We start from the raw sequence: 23589 nt of genomic DNA, 5'->3' as shown, positions 1-23589 counted from the left end.
TTTTTCTCCTAGCCCAGGTAAACAAGACCAAATTGCCAGTCATCTCTCTCAGATTGGTTTAACATTCACTGTTTTATCATATAAGCACAAAGCCTGATTTTAATGAAAATTTGCCTGATTTGGCCGCCCATTGGCTTGTAAAACAATGTTTCTAAAATATACTTGCAACTAGGAGTTCAGGTTTCAGTGAATCAAAAGCTGGAGCACCGTAGGCTGGATGACAAGAAAATGGATGGGAAACTGTCATCTGTCCATATCGAATTGACATTCATGGAACATTAGGGGATAGGAGTCATAGCAGTTGTCCTCAGCAAATAACAAGCAAACATATTTTATAATTAATATTCAGCCTGACACTGTTCAGAGATTCAGTGGGTAGAAGAATTTTTTCATTAATTATTTTGCTTTAGGGTATCATTTGATTAATTTTTACTAGACACATAACATACTGTAAGTGTAAAGATCTTAACATAATTGCTCTAGCCAGAAAATTTAGATAATTGGTAGGACTCTGTTATCTCTTCATGTCAGGCTGAAGTTATACATGCATTTGCTAAAGGAGAAGGTACCTGGTCACCCCAATACATTTCAGGTTGGGCCCAGTAAAATCTCTGGATATAAACTCTATGGTTTTGGGTTTTTTTAAGTTTGGTGGCTGTTTTAAAGTATCAAATCTTCACCTTTCTACTCACGCTGCTGGTTACACACAGGTAATTCTACTGAAGTTCATGGATGTCCTAAACAAGTCTTTTTCAGTGACCAGTCAAGACCATGGAATGAAATTCCACAGGTATTAAGAGCCATGGCTAAAGCTCATTCACTTTCATTCCAAGTCTAAGGCATATTTCTTTAACCTTCCGTTATTCTGCACAAGCCTACAGCATAATGCACATAATATTTGTTCTAAAATCTCTCTCAAACAATTTTCCTCTGGGGCAGACGATGGAGAAGAGAATAGACAACATCAGGCAGACGCTAGCCATGTCGCTTAATATGGTTCTGGAAGGAAGACTGGTCTCACAGCAACAAATCAGTGTAAGTTGAACAGTATGGGTCTACACACTGAGTTTGAGGAGCTCACAGAACACTCCTAAATATTTTAAAAAGTCATACATTTTCTTATTAGAAATATTACTTCTTGGGTGTTTTGTTGCTTGCTTGTTTTATAAATATAAACTGGAAAGCAGCAGCCTATAACAAATTCATAACCCACTTAAATTATATAAAAATATATTAAATATATATATAATATAATGTTTAAATAATGTTTAGAGTTACATGTACTTTTAAAGAGGGTAATAAAGGAATCACCAGAAAGATAAAAAGTCTAGTGTGCACATTTTAAAAATAAATTCTTTACAGCAAAACACTATCCAAGTTCCAGTCTACAGGTTTGAACGTGTTGTTATGAATTATGAGAACTCTATGACAATTTCCTAGCAAACCTAGATACCCAAGTATACCTAGTTTTGTTGAGAGTTGAAAGTGTTATTGTGATTCACAAGTAAAACACAATTTATTCTTTAGGGAAGACTCAGAGAACACTTAAAATTTCAGAATATCTGCAATTTTTAAGTCTTTAATTAAGGTTTCCTGGCATCCTCTACAAGAGGATGCTTTTCTTTTCTGGTTGCTTCTAAAGCCTATAATTTTTTAAAGATTTAAGATGAAATTTTCCATGTCTCTTTTGGAGACTTTGCTTAATTTTATTGCAACAAATTTGACTCTACCTGTTAACACCAAGAGGTACCCATTAAAAAGATATTACCTCTAATTACCTCTAATACAGCCAAGCTTTTGTTCAAAACTAGGCATGGAACTAGAATGAAATACAGGGAACTTTCTCTACCTGCTTCTGGCAGTGTAAAGGAGAAGCTCAAAGGGGAACATCGAAAGAGGTATGAGTGGAAAGGAAAATATTAGCAACATGAGACAGCACAGGCATTAAACTTTGGTGCAGTTGGATTGCAAAAAAGAAAAACTGAAGTACAGTAGTGGATGGGGGAAAACACAAGAGACGAGACAAAAAGTGGTCAGGGAAATGGGGAGATATAGCAAAAGAAGCATGAGGGTCTGTGGACAGTAAAGTAAACTATAGTTTGGAAAAGAATGCCAGATTCTTTGTGGGTTGAAAAAAAACATGTTCCAATTTGCTGAGCAGCAAGTAATTTTATCCAAACAAAGAAATAAACAAAGCTCCCCTCTGCAATTTATAATCTGGAGAAATAAAAAATGAGAGGCCAACATTTAGTAATTGTTTCTCTTAATGCCACTTTAGGGACTCGAGTTCTGCTCTCCTAGTCACATGGGCTCCCTCACCAACACCTAGGGGACACAATGATTAAAGACAAGGAAAATAACTGTGCTTATTAACCATGACTTTTTAATCAATAAAAAAGGAAAAGAAAAATTAAAAACAGAGCTATTTCATTTAAATTATTTTTATTTATCCTCTTTGTGGAAAGGCTTTAACAAAGACTACATCACTGAGTGTGGTCTAACCATATGGAGTCCAGAATATCTACTTTCAAGTAGCAACAAGTCCTATCTTAACATAACATAAGTAACAAAGGTAGTCTATAGGTGGATCGGCAATTTCAACTAAGGATTGATCAGACCTATATAATGTATCACAGATAACCTAACCTGCAGGGTTACAGATGATCAATGGATAAAAATTTTAAGTCTCACAAAATCTGAAAAGTGGTTTTATAAAAGTCATTTGGGGAGTTGTCAAAAATAATAATCATATAAATATATCTTAATAGTCTTTTAAAAAAGTAAGTTTTTCTAATGTTCTCTGTTCCCCTTAATATTTTAATTTAAATAGTAAATCAATATCCTGGTAGAAACTTCAAAATAGGTATATCAATCTAATTTCTTGGCAATGCTTTACCACTTTGTCTTTCACAGGAAAATGCAGTCTTGTCATCATATTACAGAAACATTCACAAAAAGAAAATTGGTATTCCCAAATGGTGTATTGCAACATTTTTGCTTCACCATTAATTTTCATTTATCTGGCTATTCATTTATATAAGCCAATGGACACACTATGAAAATTGCAGTAAATTTGAGAAAAGGAGCAAATGTTTTCTTTGACTACTTGTTTTATAATCTCATTTCTTTATAACTTCAGAAAAGGAGGAAGCCATCAGGTCAGAAGTGTGGGCTTCTTACTGTCAACAGTCGTCCACCCCTAATACACTCTTGACGTGTTTCCATCATGTGACACCAAGCCAAAACTGTGTCCACCTTTGCTACTAATATGTCACTACTTTTTATTTTGTTTCTGAAGAGAATAATTTTTTTCTTTTAAAGTGTAGAATCTTTCTAATACTCAATTCTGCCATAAAGTTTATTTTTTTGAAAATAAAGTTCTTTCAGCCTTCTGAGACAGGCCTTGCTCTTTCCAGTGACATGCAGTGGTGGTCTAACTCTTCCTCAGTTGCTTTTTCACTTACAGTTGCTTTTACACTTTACTAGCATGTAAACCCCTTTCAAAATATAACTAGATTACTACAAAGCACAAAGATTTTTATACACTTTCCAACTTGCAGTGGAAATAGTGTTAAAAGTTGAAGAATTGTAAATTTTTGTCTTGAGTCTTTAAAAAAGATGTATTTTGTCTTTTAACACCTGAAATTGATCCTTAACTAACAGAAGATGAGGAATTCCTTTATTTATCCAGAACGTTTCCTAGCAGAAAGTAATTTCCCCCAAACCCAACCCATAAATACATATTTTTATGTTCTCCAGTCATCACTGGTATAAAAATAATCTCGGATACCTTTTAAAATTGAGAAAAAGACACTGAGAAGATTGGAATGATTTAACATTACAATTTTACTAATAACCATCTTTGAATCAATATTGTTGTTTTTCCCTACACTTTGCTACCAGAAAATAGCTACTAAACCACAGGCAAAGTGCATCACTCATCCTCCAGCAGCTGGTACCCTGAGAGCGAAAATAGCCTATAATGCTCGAAGTGGCTCAGGTTGTAGAGGACATTGCCCGTGTAATGATTTCAACTTGTTGACTCTTGGGAATCTGTACAATTCCAAGTTGTTTATTAAATGCAAATTGAAGAGAAAAATCATCTGATGTGGAAGGTTTCAAACACTTACACAGCCAAGCCAAATACCTCATTGTTTAGTCTCTATTGCTAAATCTTAAGTACTTTTAAACCAGCTGAGAATGGCTAAATATAGTCTCACTGGTCAAGCTCTGTCTTTTTTGGATACAATCCTAGGTCAGACCTCTCATCTGACTCTGTAATCTGACAGGAAGCTGCACTGGATTCCCAAATTAGTGTTGAAGAGTCCTCTCTTGGACATTTAATATTAACATTAAACATTTCACATCCATTGCTTCATCTAAAATATGGTCTCTGAGGAGCTAAACTAGATGTCCTAGGAGCAAGGAAGGAAATATGCTTATTGACAAAATTTCTTAACTGCTGAAGCTTTACTCTTAAAGGTTTTCCAAGACCTCCACATAAGATAAATTTTCTCCACACCTGATCTCAGTCCTTCTGCAGTGCCTTTGTCAGATTTTTGGTGGTGTAAAGGGGAAAATCAATTTTGCTCCCTCTGTCCTACAAACACTTTCTATCACATGGCTGTGGCTGAACCCCATAACCTGGCTGCCACACAGTCTGGCTCCAGTGTCATATTTCCACTGATACGTTGCAGCTCTTTCCCTCATTATAGCAAACTCTTCAGTAAACATCTGCAAAAAAGCTCTTGCTCCAAGAAAGATCAGACAAGACTTGAGGGACAGTGTCTGTGTTGGTGGCAGTGTGGTTATGACAGTTGGCAGTAGTCTTCTAAGAAGAAGTCAAGCTCCTTTTCTGGGCTCAGCAACTATCTTCCATAATTCAATGTATCTGCTTGTGAAGATTGGAAAAGACTCTAGAGCCATGTTTGACTCTGTCACAGTGTTACAGAAATGTTATGGTAGCAAAGAAGGTGGGAAACATCAAGATTAAATTTGCCTAGAAAAGTTTAGTTTGGTCCTATTGTGCCTGTACATTAAGATGCAGCTTCCAATGAGATGGCCACATACTATGCTTTTCCCTGATGTAAAACAAGAGGAGGTGTAATACAATGGGATAATCTTAAGTTTCTGTTCTTGACATTTGAGATATTTGCACAAGTTTCCTCAAATATGGGCGCACTTCCAGCATCTGCAGTGAGGAAAAGAAAAAAAAAAACTAACAGTGTAAATGCCGTGACACAGCAAATGATTTCATCCGTTCAAGTAGATTATGATAAGGCATTTATGTAAAATAAACTTCTCATCCTCCAGTTTTAGAAACTACATAGCACATAATGTAAAGATTTAATTACCTTTACTTTTCCGCCAGTCTAGGTCTTCTCATCATCATTTTCAAGTTCCTTCAAATGCTGGCAGATGAACATGATGCCATATGATAATCTAGGTGTAAAAGGATTGTGCCTTTTTAAACTGGCATAGATGTAGAAAAACTCTTTCCTTAAACTGCTTTAAAAACATGGCTAAATCTGGCCCAGTATCTCTCAGAATACTAATAAAATATATGTAATTTATGTAATAAAATACATGATTACAGCCTGGACAGATGGGATTGGATATAATGGTCATTTATGACACAGCTGAAAGATCACCTCTCCAGTTTTTTAAAGACCAAGTGTTAAAAGTGTCCAGCTGTGGATGCTGATGGAGTGCTGAAGACTTCCAGTTTGGTGTGTGCATACCTCAAAATCATTTGTAATCCCCAAGTTCACTGTGTGTTTCACTGCAATCTTTGAGAATTGTTCCTTCACAGCAACATTTCTAGTCCTTTTTGACACCCCTTCCACCGCCCAGAGGTCCTTGGAGGATCATCCTAGTCGTCGCTTATTCACAGAGCTGCAATGTAAAATGAATAGCATTTTTAGTTCCAAAAGCATTTCAATTTAAAGCTCCAACATTTTTACTCTTACATGATGTGTCCACACACTCTCACAGTCCTGGGCAGAACCCCAGGAGGGAAGGAAAGTTCAGACTTTACCTGATGGATGAATTCAGACTAGTACCTGGGGAAGTCCCCCCAGCTGCAAGTGGAATTGAGTATGGCTGCATGCCCTGGGATCTCTGGCAGGAGAAGGCAGCTGTGAATTCTGCCGAAAGCTTCCCAGGAGCCCAGAAACAAAATCTACCAAAGTGCTGAACTAATGAACCTCTTAGACTTTGTGGTTTCCTGGCTGATGCAGCTCCTGACCATTTTAGAGCTTGATGCTTGTCTCCTAGGCAACTCTGCTACCACCATAATTCCTCTGCTACAGCAAATCCGTCCCAGGGCACATACCTACATTTTATTTATCATGCTAAGGTCCCCTCTTTGAAGTCACCCCAATCCCTCATCATTCTGTCTCACAGCTACTTTTCCATTTGTATTCATCAGACTCTGTCAGAGATCAGCAGCACATGAAGTTGAGATTCAAGGAACAGTAAAGTTCAAATAGCAGAAAAACAAACTAAGCCCAAGTAGCCGGCTCAGTCTTAAAGAAGACCCCAGGGAATGCTCAGTATTAGTCGGGACGCTCACTAGATGTCACTGTTCTCCAGAAATAAATGTGTGAGCACTTTTTTCTGGCTGTAAATATAGTGGGTCTGTAACCAAGTAGTGCTGCAACTCGTATTTTCAGAAACAGCTCATCTACAAAGCTTCCATAATTCAGAAAAATCTGATTTTCCTCTCAATTAACGTAAACAAAGAGTAACTTCTCTCAAAATTGTCTAGTGGTTCGGGTTCATGGCCATGGAGGTATTCAATCTTTTGCCTAACCATACTTTACAAAATCTGTGCTTTAGAAAAGGGGTGATCTCAAAATGAACAATGCAGCACTTTACACTGCCTGTCTGCATGTGTATTTAAAGTCTTTTCACGCTGCAGAGGAAGAAAATTGAAAATGTTTTGATGATACTTTTGTCCAAGTGCTTAATTTTGTGCACTTAACTTCGGATGTGTGAATTAAAAGTTAGTTTTCTCAGGTTCCCTATATGATCACTGAGTCTCCCACAGTGATTCAGAAAGGAAGTGCAGTACACGTGCTTCTGGAAGCGCTTCTCTTTTTTCCAGTGAATACAGCAGCAGCTCAGGGAGAGATGGCTTTCCTTACCTGAGCACATAAAGTTACATGATTAAAATTCAGCAGTGTGAGTGCTCACAGACATACTGGACCGGGTTGTATCCATGTATTTTAACTTAGAAATGGTGCTACTAGCAAGAAAACAAACCGGAAGAAGAGACAGAGGACTTGTTAGTGAGGTAATAATCTCTGAAGAAGGTAACTGAGCTAAATCAGGCTGTGCTAAACTAGGCTCTTTAGAAAATATTGCAGAACATTGTATGTTCACAAGCAGGCTACAGCATGGAGCCACTAATAACTGCTAGCTTTGTCAATCCTTTCTTCATGTTTGCTAAATCAGTAAACATTGGGGAAAGAAAAATCCAACCCACCAGTCACCCAAGCGTGTCCAGAGCCTCATTAGTGCATAACAGCATGTTTCAACATGGGGGGTCACAGTGCTGACTTGAGGCAGTTAGCTTAGATGCTCTGACTCGCCTTATGCAGAGTCTACTGCTCTCCAGTGACTCCTTTACTTTTATATAGAGAAACTAGGCTGTGAATCGCCCTCAAGAGTGCAGTTCAACAGCATTATAAGCTGATCTAAGTTAGTGGTGTGGCAAGACCCACCTCTGCCTCCAGCTGTACATTCCTGTTGTTTCTCCCTCATGTCTGGTAGGTGGTGAGCTGGTTCCACCAAAAATTAATCCAGAGGAAAAAAATCAGATTAGTTTTCTATTTTGGATAAGCTCCCTGAAGAGACTTGATGTTTAGCTAGATGGTTAGTGCAGGGGGGATCCTGGGAATGTGCCACCAGGATGGTAGAAGGCAAGACCCCAGTCACCTTTTTTTTTTGTTTGTTCATGCTGTCAGGGACCCACTCCTTTAGGTGCCTACCATAGCCTTCACTGTGCAATGCGAACTCCACCCTCACTCCTCTCCATGCAGTCTCTTCCCCTGTCCCCCAAACACACCTCATGAAGTGTAAAACTCCCACGTCAGATTCTGGCTCCTGACTCTTGTGAGGTAACAAGATTTTCCCCAACACAGCGTGGAAAGAGTCTCTGTCAATTAAGTGAAAACCTTGCACTGGGTGGAGAGGACAGTCACATTTCCTCATGAATAAAACATGAAAGCACCACTAAGTTATATGACAGGGCAGAATAAAAGAGCAGTGATGTATATTTCTGAGCTGCTATAACTTTCTCAAGGGGCATCTTGGATCTCAGTCTGGTTACAGACTAGGAGGATGGCAAATGGCTTGGAGATATCTTTTGTCTTCAGCCCCAGGGCTAACCCAAGTACAGCTTGCATAGATCAAGGAAGCTCTCTCTCCATATTTTAAATTATGCAAAGCAATTAGTCTTCATTAACAGCTTGTCTGATTTAATTTCAAAAGATCAAGCTGTTTCCCTGTTAGATGACTGATGTAAAACAAAAACCAAAAAAGCACAAAAACGTCAAACCCGTATGTGACTGCCAAGTGTCTATATCAGCTAAACTCAGGAGTCATTGCTGTGTACCTCAGCTTGTCATCTGCTCTCATTTTGTCCAGAAACTTCACATCATTCTTGACACCGTATCAGAACATTTCATGGATGGTCTTTTGCACTACAAAGTGCCAAGTCCTATGAGAGATTGATTTTTTATTTTGCTAGGAGCAACTAGGAGAAAGACAAAAATCAAAGCCTTTTAACTAGCCCATAGCATCAAGAGTCTTATGTGAATTGAAATTCCTGTCATGTGGGATTTCTCAAAGAATTTCAAAGATTTCACTGAAGTTCCTTAGATGAAGCTAATAAGACTGTCTTTAAATATATGACCAGACAGTTGTCAGATTTGGACTGATGGGTGCCTTTGCCAACCACCTCTAGGTTTTGTCTGTGGGATGTTTGTTTCTGAGATTCACAGTAACATTAATTCATAGGTTACAAGCAAGCAATTCTCTACTCTTCTTGTCCATGACTGGGAACCTATGCTACTTAAAGATATTCTGTCTGGGAATGTGTGTCTCCTTGGTTACACTTCATTGCTGAGAAATAAATGCTAAATTCAGAGATTCTGAAGGCCAGCAAGCATTTGCCAGACTTACAAAACTCTGTGGTTGGTGATGCAGGTATTTATCCTCACCTGCATTTAAGAAGACTAAAAATCAAATAAATGCTGGGAATTTTTTTCAAGAAAGTAATTTCTGGTTTCTCTGCTCAAATATCACTGTATCTATATAAAACTATATCTAATAAAATGGAAGGCAGTTAATAAATAGGCATAAGGAAGAGTGGGAGACAATACATTTTCTGACTGTGGTTCACATTGCAAGGAAATGGACAATTCCATTTTATTATTCTACTTTTGTTTGTTCTGAGAGAGCTTGATGATTCCTCATATTTGGGGAGCTTCCAGGGATGTGGAGGGTGCAGGAAACTGATTGAAATACAAATTTGGGTCAAGATTCACCAAGGTTCATGGGACTGGAGGAGAAAAATGGAAGACAAGGAAAGAAAGACAGAAAACAGGATGGTCTTTGAATGTTGGTCGAGATGTGAGGGTCATGGTCTAAATCCCACTGGTTTAGTAGCCCCATGAGGGATTTGATTCAAATTCTCCTACTTCTCCAGATAGTGCCCTGACCAAACATACTAGGTATCTTCCATGCTTTTGCTGAAATGTGTTCTTTTTGTAAAAACACTACACGTTTCATGGGTGCACCTCCCCAGGCCCTCACTTGCAAACAGGATTTTTGATGGGTTTTTTGCCATTCTCTTTAGTCCAACATAACAAAATACATAGTATGAGTATTGCAATTATATTCTGTGCCATGGCTTCCCATCTGTTCTTAGATTGTCATTATGTTTTGGTCACAATATTTCAGCCCCTTGTAAGCCTTGTTGTTTCAAAAACATTTTTTTTTTTTAGAAAAGCTGAGGACTTAGATGCTGTGTGAATAAGTAGCTGTTTGGCAGCCAAAGGATTCCTGCTTGTTTTCAACCTGTCATCTAAGGTGAGGCTCAGAAAGTTGAGAAGTTGTTACTAGCACAACTTTGACCAAAACATTGCTTCAGACATCTTGTAAAATGAATTTCAGAAAAAAACCTGAAAGCACTGAATTTGTGAGAACTGCAGATGCAGGGCCATTAAGGCCCCAATGTCTTCTCGTATTTAGACAAGGTCATGCACAAGAGGTGTTTTTTCCTGCAGTGGTTCTTGGGAAACAGTCTAGCTATGGAGCTTGACCCATGAAATGCAAAGAAGAAAGAAGTTACCAGCTCTTCTGGAGGAGGTCAAATCAGCATGGGGGAAAAAAAAATAATCCTTTTTTGGCCAACCAGCTAAGCCAAATGCCAAACAAGGAGTGTAGTTGCCCTAAGTTTCCTCTGCTGTGAATGTATGAAAAGAGGTGCTGTCAAAGGGCCCTTCCGACCATAGCTGGACTACATTAATGGTTGAAGGAGCTTCTTATCCTCCTGCTCCAACTATAGAGAGAATCTGAAACTGACATGTTCCTCACTAATGAAGCTCTGTTGGATTCTCTACATCAGATGAGAATCTATGCCACATTACCTGCCCCTCAATACTTGCCTTGTAAAACAACAAGCTCAAAGGGACTATTTTCTTCTCTCTAAGTATTGAGTCAAAAGGATATTAAATAACTCATCCAGAGTCACCCAAGGAGTCTGTGACTGAGCCAGAAATTTAGGCAATTCCTATTCCAGCACTTTAAATACAAGGCAGTATTACCATTCCCTGTAAAGCTTTCATGACTTGTTCTGTTTTTGTTTCAGATCACTTAAATAGAATATTTTGAAAGTAGACTGGTTTATTAGAATTTATTTGAAAAGAGTAAGTTTGACAGACTAAATTAGGCTCTGAATATCACTTTTGGTGTTTCATACACATTTGCCATCTTAAAATTGTGGTACCACTTCACAACAGAACAAAGATTTCCTTTTTTCCAGTAAATCAATGCAGATGATTGCTGAATATGTTCCATTGGCAGTGACAAAAATTTAATAATTTCTTTTTATTATGAAAATATTCACCCTTCGGTCTTGTGGGAGGAGAAGGTTGTGACTGAAAGATGATTTTCTTGGCAAATCAACAAACTCCCCATACTGCATTTTTTCTTTCCTCAAGCCCAGATAGTTTTGGGACTTTACAGTGCTGCCACTTACACATATGAAAAGGCATATCCTCTTCCTACAGTCTCCTTGTGCTCCTTGTCCATTGATCCAAGTACCCCTGTTCTTGACTCCGAAGTCAAGGCTCCCTTTGACAGTGATTGATGGCCACCCTCTCACAGGAAGAATGACTAACTCCAACCTGTGAGTATTGGAGGCGCTACAGAATGTATCTGCTGTACTATTTATTTTGGGAGGCGGACATGTGCCCACATTTTTATTCTTGGAACAAACATTCTGACATTTTCTGGCAGGTGCGAATGCTGTAACATACCAGTAGGCAGAAAAAAAATAAAATGACAGCTTCTAACCTCTCTGATGGAAACAAACTGACTATTGCTGATGTGAAAATTGTAAACTCTCACCAGATTCCATATGAATTCTATTGCTTGGAAAGTCAGATTTTGATCTTAAGGGTCCCCTGGCAGACCAAAATGAAAGATATCATTTTTTTCAATGGTGCCTACTTGCTATTCTCAATCAAATCCAAACCATAAGACAACTGTATAATGAATTATGTAAATTTCAAACCTCAACCTGATTGTGGCCAACTCATTTTGCCAACAGTCTGAAAAGATTAGCCCTAATGTCTAAGTGACAGCATGCAGAACCCTTCTAAAATCTCTTTCAGCTGTCATCTCATCAAAAGTGCATTGATGTAGTGGGTCTGATGTGAAGGGGTAATTTCACTTCTTATTCAGTTTAAGGTCAGCAAAATTTAGCCATAATTTTACATTGCTTTATTCCAACACTTGCCTAGAAATTTATATAAGAACTTTTAAAACAAATATTTATGAAAACCTATTATAATAATAGTTCCACATAATTTGATAAGACATGTCTTTTCTGTGATGTCTTTGAAGTTAACAGTATATATGGAGAAAACATAAAAGTCACAGATGGGACATATCCTTTTTAGCCTGATCACACATATGTGTAATTGTAGGCTATAAATAGTAACAATTTTAATTGTCATTGGTCCATAGGGAGATAATCTCGGATTTTAGATTAAATGAAAGTTTGGTATAACTTGAATCTTCTGGTGTCAATCAGGACAGTACAGAAGAAATAGGAGTCAGAAATATAGGAGTCAAAATAGGGAAATGATAATAAATTTCAGTATATAGGGCAGAATAAGAAGAGTTCTGTATATATTGCAAGAAAGTCTTAGGTAAATTAAATTTTTCCCCTTAGCATATGCGCTGTATTAACAGCTATTTCTACTACTCTACTACTCAAAGAACAATTTGGTTGTGAAAAATCGCAGCTTAGAAATATCCCGTATGAGTCTAGCAGCATAACTCAAGAGTTACCCATTTTGGACACGTACACACAGAACAATTTGTCCAAAAAAATGGCCATTAAAGCATGTCAGTGCTTTAACACTACCACAAGAACCAAGCATCCTTAGAAGCCAAGAAAGGCCAAGATGTCTAAGTAAAGGGATACAGGAGTCTGTCACTAACCTATTGCAGTACCTTAGAAGACTCACTTCACTGCTCTGTGCCTCAGTTCCCCATTTCTGTAACCATCACACCTTTTCACTGTGATGCTCTTCAAGACTTGTGGTTAAAAAGCAATAGAAGAGTTAGAGTTTTTATCACAACAAGTATTTGAGATTTCGTTTGAGGACTGGTTAAGTTTGGTTTATATAACATTTCTGAAACAATACAATTTCCACAATGTGTTGCTATTCATACGTGACTGAATAATAAATAATCAATAATGAATAACTATGGCTAAGAACAAATGGGCTCATCTCTGCACAGATGCCTTGTTCATATGCAAATTGTTCATATGCACAAATGTCTGAGAGCACAACTGAGCTGAAAAATATTTAGGATTTGAATGAATGCAGGACTGCCAAACCACAGTGTGAGGCCACCAACATTCATGGCATTGGTATAAAATCCAAATATTAAGAAATACTACATTTTTTGTTTCTTTTTATTGGTCTTCTGGTTTTTGAGCCTGCCATGATCATTTTTTCCAGCTTTCCTCAACAACTAGAGCTATTCATAAATGGAATTTCTGTCCTCAACAGACAAAACCATTAAATTGTTAAAAAGTGTTGTGGAACATAATTTAAAAAAAAAAAAAAAGGTATGAAAACACAGGCATATTTCATTCTGATAATGTTGAAATACCATTAATTTGAAGTCCAGATGAACTTTTTCAGCTTTATTAATATGGGAAGACTGAAATTATTTCTCTGATAAAAAATTATTAAACCTTGTTGATGCTGTATTTTCCAAGTGCAAATGGTACAGGTAAATATTTTCCTATCTACAAGTGTGAGATTTAGAGGTTGATTTTTAAAATTAAAACTGACATTTTCACTTTCATGATAGCAGTCTGTGTCTGAACTCTTTAAAAATAAAACAAGAACTAAACCAGAAGAATTTTATACACTGAAGGAATCTGTAGCATTGTTGATCCTTCATATGCTCCATTACTGCACTTCAGCATTATGCGGAGAGAAGTATTACCATAGGGTTAGGTGCAGATAAGCAGTGGAGAAGAGAGAAACATCATCCTCTTTCCTTTCCTGCCTCCATCATTTACACTAGCAATGTGGCACAGTCTCTCACATCATAGGATATGTCCACAGGCTGTGCAGCACCTGTCATTTAGATCTGTGCTGGTTCTTGTTGGGACAATTATGCAGCCAGATTTAGGAGATCACAGGACAATTTTCTAACAGGTCACTATCTCAAAAAAATTGAAATGGTACTCCTATCCTTTCTTAAGAGCGAACATGCATCAGTACACTTGCTCTGTCTATATTCTGCATGTGTTGGAGCAGTACCCCGCTCTTAGCCAGAGCCTCTAGATACTAATGTCAAAGGAAGACACCCAGTCTGAAAAACAGAAAGCTATGTGGCTAACACTGAAGACAGAGCTCAAACAGTTTTCCCAGGAACAAGTTATGCCTCTGGCAGTTCTTATTGAATACTGTAAAGCAAACATTTATACTGGCTCTTCTTCTGCATCTACATGGGCTGTGTATTCTCCATGTGCACTACAGCCAGCTAATCTGAATGGAACAAAACCATTTGTTTTTCTTCACATTTCTCTGTATACCAAGCCCTTCCAAATAAATATTCAGCTGAAACCTTTTGTGCTATTAGGGAAAACAAATAAATCAAATGAATGTATTCATTTGAATGCCAGAAAGATCTATCATTTCTGTGTTCTAAGAATATCCCACAAACAATTAAATGTTCGTGAAACAGAGGCAAGCCTGATAAAATGATGAGTCTCTCTGGCGCCAGCAATAGGCCTGGCTAAAAGCCAGCAACAGACTAGCATTTAAAACCCTGCAGAAAAGTGACCCCAGAATGGATAAACTGAGGAAGAGCTTCCCTTTGAACACCCTTAATAATTCACCATACTGCATGTTACTTTAGTCTTCGACTTCATTGTCTGGCTCAGACTTGCAGATGAATTTCCAGATGAATTCTGTGGGTCTTTACAGCCCAGAAAAAATTAACCAGACATTTCAAGCTTGATTTTGGCTTTGGATTCAGTCTTCCTTGCACTGATAAAAAGTGATAAAGTGATGAAAAGCTGGGAATTTCCCAGCATATGAGTGGGCATGGCAGTGGATACCATGAAGTTTATTTGTTTATATCTATACCATCTGTACCATCAGTTCCTTTGGGTCCCAGAAATGGGCCATTCCACAATGAAGCAGGAGGCAGGAATGAGCTTCTGCCTTCAGAGCCTGCTCCAAGTTGTGGTGTGATTTTGCTTTTGGCCTAGGGATCAAGAAACACAAGAGGTTTTTAGGGCAGCCTGGCTAAAAAGGGATCTAACTTTTGGGATGTGCAACCCCACAAACCACCTTCATATACTTTAAAGTAGTTTTACAGGCTTAAACTGTCTAGTAATGTAAATTATAGTAAGCAATGGGACTGAAGGAATTTCTTTCTTTTATGGAGTTCTTAATCATCCTCTGCTAGCGATGGTACTACCATTAATGATAGCTGAAGCAAGCCAAGACTATTACACTGTTGCAAAGAAGAAAGAAAATGAACGAAAGAGGCTGAGGGAATTTCTCTGCAGCCACTGATGGGCATTTTGCACCCATTAAAAATCAGCCCCCTGCTAAACAGGCATCACTTGTAAATATTGCCAAATCAGTATAAAAAAAAGTCTTGACTGTAAGGTGTAAGTAAATCTGAGTATTTTTTATATGTGAAATATGTAATTAAACTTCATTACACACTTGCTAATTTCAATTTGGTAAGAAAAAGCTGTGCTCCAGTTATTGAACTGAAACAATCTCATTTGAAATGCTTTAGGCTTAGAGATGAAACTCTTTCTTCCGTATCTTGACTTCCTTCCCACTTCCCTGTATTTAAATGGAGCCATGTCCTTCTTTCTCTGCCTTTTCCTTGGGAGGGAGGAGGGATGCCCTCTGTCCCCAGAGGAAGGAATGGGGCAGAGCAGAGCTTTTCCCAACTGAGCACTTGGTGAAGCACCTGTGTGGGTTGGAAATACAGAGGAAGCCCTAGCAGAGGGTGGCCACTGCTGTTTCTGCCTGGAAGTCAATAGGGAAAAGGGAACAGGAAAAAATCTAAGTTTGTTGAAAGAATTGTGTATCTACTGCAGTAGAAATTGCTCAAAAATATCATTCTTATTGCACAGTGTAGGCAACTGGGGCAACCATCACAAAAGGCATTAGAGTTATGGAGTGTCACTATTCAATTCAAGCAGGAGGAAGTGCAAGCATCCTACTACAGTTGTTCATACGTACCCACCCTTCCTGTATGTACGGCTAGTCCTGCAGATCACATCTGAATGGCTAACACTTGCACAGAGCCCTGTTCACAATGAAATCCTGCCTTGAGAATCCACCCTGTATCTGCCCCCTCTCCTTTCAAATATAACCGCATGGATAACTCCACTGCTTCACTGATAACCCGCAATTAAGAACAAGTGCACGAACACATAGGTCTTCTCCCATCTTGCAGAAGGTTGCTGTGCATAATGGGACTACTTCATAATAAAATGCCATGGAACAGTATCTGACAAAGAGAAACAATACTTTTTTAATATCCAGGTTTCCTATAAATCACATCAAACACATTTCAGGCACTTTGTCTTCTGTCTATAATGAACCCTAATGTTCAGTGATGAATTAGGCTTCTTAGGAGGGTCTTACAGAAGAGATCATATACCCTTTCCCTGACGGACATAACCCTTCAAAGTGAGTGAGGAAGTTCATTTATTCTGGCTATTCCAAATCAAATCATTCAGTGTGTGTCTATGTATATTCTAGCTGAAAACAAAGGCTGAATCAGAATCAACAACTTCCTGTTTGGGACACCTTGTTGTCTGATGTGGTATAACGCAGATGTGCTGGACCTTCGGAGTTGAGACCCAGTGCTTTCATCTCTGTGAAACTGGAAAAACTGTTATAATTCCATCAACATCTTTTTTTCAGACTGTCACTGTGATTTACTGGAAATGATTAATGAAAAACTGTTTGCTGGACATTGTTTGTTTATAGATGTGTTCTTCTTGCCCGATTCATGTGTGATTTGTTATCTTAGTACACAGAAAGGTAGCTAAAACACATGTAAATTTCTGGAAATTAATCTGGCTTCAGCAATCAAGTACAACAAGAAATGTTTCTGTAAGTATGTCAACAGCAAAAGAAAGACCAGGGAGAGCCTCCGTCCCCTGCTAGACACAGGAGGAAACATGGCAACGAGTGATGAGGAAAAGGCTGATGTATTTAATGCCTTCTTTACCTCAGTCGTTATAGCAAGACTAGCCGTACTGAGGGAATCCAGCCTCCTTGGCAGAAGACAGAGACTGGGAGAACGACCCCCCCGCATTCCAGGAGGAGATAGTCAGTGACCTACTGCATCACATAGACATACACAAGTCTATGGGACCGGATGGGATACACCCGAGGGTGCTGAAGGAGCTGGCTGGGGTGCTCGCCAAGCCGCTTTCCATCATTTACCAGCAGTCCTGGCTGACCGGGGAGGTCCCGACAGATTGGAAATTGGCCAATGTGATGCCCATATATAAGAAGGGTCGGAAGGATGATCCGGGAAATTACAGGCCTGTCAGCTTGACTTCGGTGCCCGGGAAGCTGATGGAGCAGCTCATCCTGAGTACCATCACACAACACATGCAGGACAACCAGATGATGAGGCCCAGTCAGCATGGGTTTATGAAAGGCAGGTCCTGCTTGACAAACCTGATCTCCTTCTACAACAGGGCGACCTGCTTATTGGATGAGGGAAATGCTGTGGATGTTGTCTACCTTGACTTTAGAAAGGCCTTTGACACCATTTCCCACAGCATTCTCCTGGCAAAACTGGCTGCTCGTGGACTGAATGGGCACATACTTCACTGGGTAGAAAACTGGCTGGATGGCCAGGCCCAAAGAGTTGTGGTGAATGGAGTTAAATCCGGTTGGCGGCTGGTCACAAGTGGTGTCCCCCAGGGCTCGGTTTTGGGGCCACTCCTGTTTAACATCTTTATTGATGATCTAGACAAGGGGATCGAGTGCACCCTTAGTAAGTTTGCAGAAGACACCAAGTTGGGTGGGAGTGTTGATCTGCTCGAGGGTAGGGAGGCTCTGCAGAGAGATCTGGACAGGCTGGAGCAATGGGCTTAGGCCAACTGTATGAGTTTCAATAAGGCCAAATGCCGGGTTCTGCACTTGGGCCACAACAAACCCCAGCAGCGCTACAGGCTTGGGGAGGAGTGGCTGGAGAGCTGCCAGTCAGAGAGGGACCTGGGGGTGTTGATTGACAGCCGGCTGAACATGAGCCAGCAGTGTGCGCAGGTGGCCAAGAAGGCCAATGGCATCCTGGCTTGTATCAGAAATAGCGTGGCCAGCAGGGACAGGGAAGTGATCTTGCCCCTGTACTCAGCACTGGTGAGGCCACACCTCGATTACTGTGTTCAGTTTTGGGCCCCTCACTACAAAAAGGACATTGAATTACTCGAGCTTGTCCAGAGAAGGGCAACGAAGCTGGTGAAGGGTCTGGAGCACATGTCGTACGAGGAGCAGCTGAGGGAACTGGGGTTGTTTAGTCTGGAGAAGAGGAGGCTGAGGGGAGAACTCATCGCCCTCTACAACTCCCCAAAGGGAGGTTGCAGAGAGCTGGGGATGAGTCTCTCTAACCAAGTAATAAGCGATAGGACAAGAGGTAATGACCTCAAGGTGCACCAGGGAAGGTTTAGACTGGATATTAGGAAGTATTTCTTTACAGAATGGGTTGTTAGGCGTTGGAATGGGCTGCCCAGGGAGGTGGTGGAGTCCCCATCCCTGGAGGTGTTTAAAAGTAGAGTCGACATAGCGCTGAGGGATATGGTGTAGTTGGGAACTGTCATTGTTGGGTTAATGGTTGGACTAGATGATCTTCAAGGTCTTTTCCAACCTAGACAATTCTGTGATTCTGTGATTCTGCTGCAACCCAAGCATTACATTCTTCACAAGCCAAAAAACGGATCATCTCCAATATATGATTTCTCAAGAAGGTGGCTTCAGAGATTGTATGATATATCCTACATGCTGGAGCTTGCAGGACTGCCATGCTATGGCTCAGAGTGTAAATGAGGAGACATTGTGGAAACTTTTAAAACAAGTTTTGCTGTTTTGTAACAGATGTTTTGTAACATCTGTCTGAAATCTATGAACAGTGTTTGCTTCAGTTTACATTAAAGCAAAAATGAGAGAATCAATTAAAACTTCTTACTCCACGTAGGTAATTCAGACATACTGTAATAACTGAAAGAAAACAGAGTTTTGAAGATGATATGGTGTCCTCAGAAGTTCTAAAAGAATGGATAAAGCTTCCAGCATTGCACAGTGAGGTAATTCTGTAAATAATACATGATATATTTTAACGAAATAATACTGTAAGGTAACACACATAGCATTTCCATTCAACAGCAGATTGCTGCTACATATACTCTACTTGTTTTTACTTACTGCTCACAAAGTGTAGATATTTTTCATGCAACATTTAACAAGTGGTAGTGTTTTCACGAGAGTGGAGTATTTTCTATAAAAACAAAATGTAGTAATTCTGGGTACCCTCAGATTTTTAAAAAACCTAAACCATAATACTGTCTAACAGAATTGGTGCCACCTTTTTTTTTTTTTTTAATCAAGAGGAAAATACTGTTTGCAGTTACAACATTTCTTCAAGGTTATTTAAGTATTCGAGTGTTCTGTTTATTGTACTGATTATGATTTGCTTTGCCAAACCCAACAAATTTTAAGTCACTGCTTTGATAGTCTACCATTCCTTCTGTTCGACATGTGGTTTCTCTAGCATATGGATGTAATATTTCATATTCCACTTAATACTTCTTGTTAAAACTCCAGTTCTCCTGCAAATCTCGGTTCTTTCACCTTCTATCTGTTCAGTTATATCCAATCTGACCCACTTATGACAAGCCCAAGGCTGTCATAATAATCTTCTAAATCCTTCTGTTAAACCCTTATTCAGATCTGTTGAGATTTTCTACATTTTTAAGAACTTAGCTATGTGTATATCAACTTCTTTCCAACAGGGCTAGCATCAAAAAAAAAAAAAAAAAAAAAAAAAGATGCACTCTCTGGAGCTTTTCTACCTAAATCTAGTAGGTACCATCAGTATGAAATGTGATGCCTTCCAGATGTTTTGGAATTTCTTGCAATTATTGTGCCAATTCTATGACATTCTGAATGACAAAATCCAGAAAGTCATATTCTGAATACTTTCTTGTGGCAATACTTAAGGGCCTGATCCTGCAATATACTGAGCATGTCATGAAAGGTCATAAATGCCCTTAAAGCCAACTGAACTCAGAAGTTAAGAATGAAATTTAAAAATTGCATGAGATCTTTGAGCTTTCACAGCATGAACTCTGGAACATTGGTAATTGAGGATACTCTGCTTTTGGAGACATATGTTACACATAGTCACAACAGTTGAGGAAATCAGTATATTTAGAACAGGAAATCCCTTTAATACACATGCCAATTAGATCAGAATTCTCCTTGAGGAAAAACAGCTAGTTTAAGAAACATACTGATTTCCAATAGTCTCAATTCTTGAGCAAAAACATCTGCTAACATGCTAATCATAGTAGAAAGAACATCATAATTAAAAATGCATTTGACATCCAAATGTTAAGACACAAAGTAAGGATCTCAGCTTTTTTGAATCACTTGGAAGAATAAAACATTTCATCCTTTACCTGATGTCCTGATTCAGAACTAAAAGCCCCAGTGATTCTTTACCTTGAAATGGGCATGCATGGTTTTGTCCCAATAAAACCAGAAACAAGCCCTGTGTATTAACCTAATGAATTACATGAAAATCATTGTGCACTGGCAGTTGCTCCCACTTTCTTTTTTTGTCTGTGTAGCTTTCACAGACAAGGTGGAATTTTCTTACCGGCTGTCCAAATTGCTGCTTCTATGTACATTATTTAATGGCATGTATTTCTGTGACACCTATTTAAGCAGAAATAGGCTCTTCTGCTGTTCTCAGAGACTGATTTTTTCAAGTGATCCACCAGAAACATGCTTTCCAATCTTTGGTCGCCAAGATATCCTATAGCAAATTTACACTTTAACTGACAATTAATTCTGAAATATTTAGCAAGTGTTTCTACAGAGCAGAAAATGGCAGATTTTTACCCTTTATACTCTTGCATGTTTGATCCATCTCATTGTTTGCAATTTCTCAGGTGAATGTAAAATGATCAGGTGTATCCCTGACTTTTCACCACTGTATATTCTTCTGTTTAGATGTGCATTATAAATATTTCTGTATTTCTGTAACTGATGGCTGATGTTCAGTATTCTGAGCTTGCTCATTACTTCTCTGTGTTTCTCCACTGGTACTCCCTCAATCTTCACCCACGTAACCTACAGACAACAAAAATTATGGTTGTAGCTACTTTTTAGTGGTCTCCCAGTTTTTCTGCATCTATTTCATGCAACCTCTTTCTTTTCTGAACTAATTTCTAGAAGTGATTAGAATTCATTATTGGCTACTTTATTATACAAGCCTGTCAAGGTCTTTTCTAATCACTACTTTACATATTATGATTAAATATTATTCTGTGCTCTAAACCTTTGATTGAAGTAGGATCAAATAGTAAAATTAGAATATGAGATTCACAAGAACATAAGTCATATGGACTTATTCTGGCAAATTCCATCTCTAAAACGTGGGAGACTCGATGTAGTAATGCTTCCAAAGCTTTCACTACAGAGGGATAGATCTTTGGATTTGACAAAGACTTTTACATTTTAGAAGTGTTTCAGGTGCAGTTTCTACAGTTTAAAATAATTTGTGGAAGCTACAGGTGTTCTGTGGTCCTTCAGTTTCATCCCTGAATTTCTTTCTGTATGGCATTCAAACATGGAGGCCTGTCAACCTGTTTGTCTCGCTCCTTGCTGCATATTGGCAAGTTGGTAAATGGATAAAAAGTTGAGGTGGATTCCATCATTCAACTTATTTATAGCTCATAAAATTAAAAAAAACTTGCCCAGAACTAAAGCATTTTGACACTGTACTTTCAGATCTTTACAATATCTGATTTTTTTTAAAGCCTAATATATCACCATAACATGCGGTTACTTTTGACATTAACATTGGACTGACTGTCCACAGAAAAGCAGGAAGTAAAGGTGCATTGCTAAATTTTACCAGAACAAAATTAATCTACTCAAATGCCTGACGCATGCAAGATGGTGATGTATTATGTTACTCTGATAGGGTGACCTTGTACTATTGACAGAGAAGGAGGAGCTCCTTCATAACATCAAACTGCTGTAAAATTAACAAAATACATAACAAGATGAGAAATATATCTCCTAAAAGGCAAAACCTCAAATCATTGATATCCTGACTCTCCCTCTGATGGGAACAGAGCAGATCAGCCATGTTGGTAACAGATGTGAGAAATGTGATCTGCTTCCTACTAGAGAATGGACTATGCAGGACTTCTTCATCTGTTTTCATTTCTTCTGAGGATATGGGAAGGCTTCTCTGCCAACTCAATGAGAAATAGAGAGCTCTATGGTTTTTCTGAGCTAAATTATTGCTGCCTCCCTTTGGGTACAATCTTAATATGCAAAGTGCTACATTTATTCAAGTACTTGTTAGCATGTCAAAAGTAGTATAAACTTGGAAACAAATAAGATTTTCTCTCAAATGAAAGAGAATAATTTTTTGTGTTTGCTGGGTGTTAGTTATAGCACCTTTTGGTTCCACATGATCCCTTTTAGCCTCTTATTACTGCCTTTTCAGAGACTCTGTGTTCCACCTCAGCAACAGTGAGCCACAGGATTTCAATAAACAGTGGTTATGTTTATGAAGTAGTATGTGAGAGAGAACTCCAGGAAGTTGAAGGACTGCACAATAGGATTGATTAATATGTTTTCCAGAAAAGGTCAAGAAGAAAAAAAGGAGAAAAAAGGTCAGAGACCTTTTGTTTTGACATTACCTGTTGTTCTCATAAACAATGTGTTTCTTCCCTACACTCAGTTTAAGAGTCAGCATCAGCTGTGGTCACATTCTCCAGTTTGTCCATGTTGTTCACTACTCATGGTCTGACAGATCAACTTCTTCCTAAACACCTGGGCCTCTCCAGACATAGCTAACATGACATGGTGTCGTGGTTTGAGCCCAGAAGGTAACTGAGCGCCACACAGCCACTCACTCACCCCTTCCCCCTCAGGACTGGGAAGGAGAAAATAAAGCAAAAGGCTCAGGAATAGAAATAAGGACAGAGAGGGATGATTCACCCATTATGGTCATGGGCAAAAGACAGACTCCTTAGAGGCTTAGAGGAAGAAAAAGAACATCAATTTAATTCAGACACTAACAACAATAACACTTAACAGACAGAGCAGGACCGTGAGAAGCATTACCACATCTTAAAAGCACCTTCTCTCACCCCTCCCTTCTTCCTAGGCTCAGCTTTGCTCCAGATTTCTGTACCTCCTCCCTGCCAGCAACACAGGGGGCAAAGAATGGGGGTGCAGTCAGTCTGCTACTCCTTCCTCCTCAGGGGGAGGACTCCTCGTGTACTTCCCCTGCTCCAGCGTGGTGTCGGGAAACAGTCTTCCACAAACTTTCTCTGTCATGAGTCCTTCTCAAGGGCAACAGCATTTCCCGAGCTGCTCCAGCATAGGTCCCCACTGTGTGTTGCAATCCTCCCAGCACTGAACTACAACAGCAGGGGTTTCTTCCAATAGTGTCCTGGCCTTCTTTGGGCACAGTCACCTGCTCTAGTGTGGGATCTTCCACGGGTTGCAGGTGAGCATCTGCTCC

This window comes from Strix aluco, chromosome 5 (genome assembly GCF_031877795.1).
Source record: "Strix aluco isolate bStrAlu1 chromosome 5, bStrAlu1.hap1, whole genome shotgun sequence".
NCBI lineage: Eukaryota > Metazoa > Chordata > Aves > Strigiformes > Strigidae > Strix > Strix aluco.
This window is presented reverse-complemented; position numbering follows the sequence as displayed.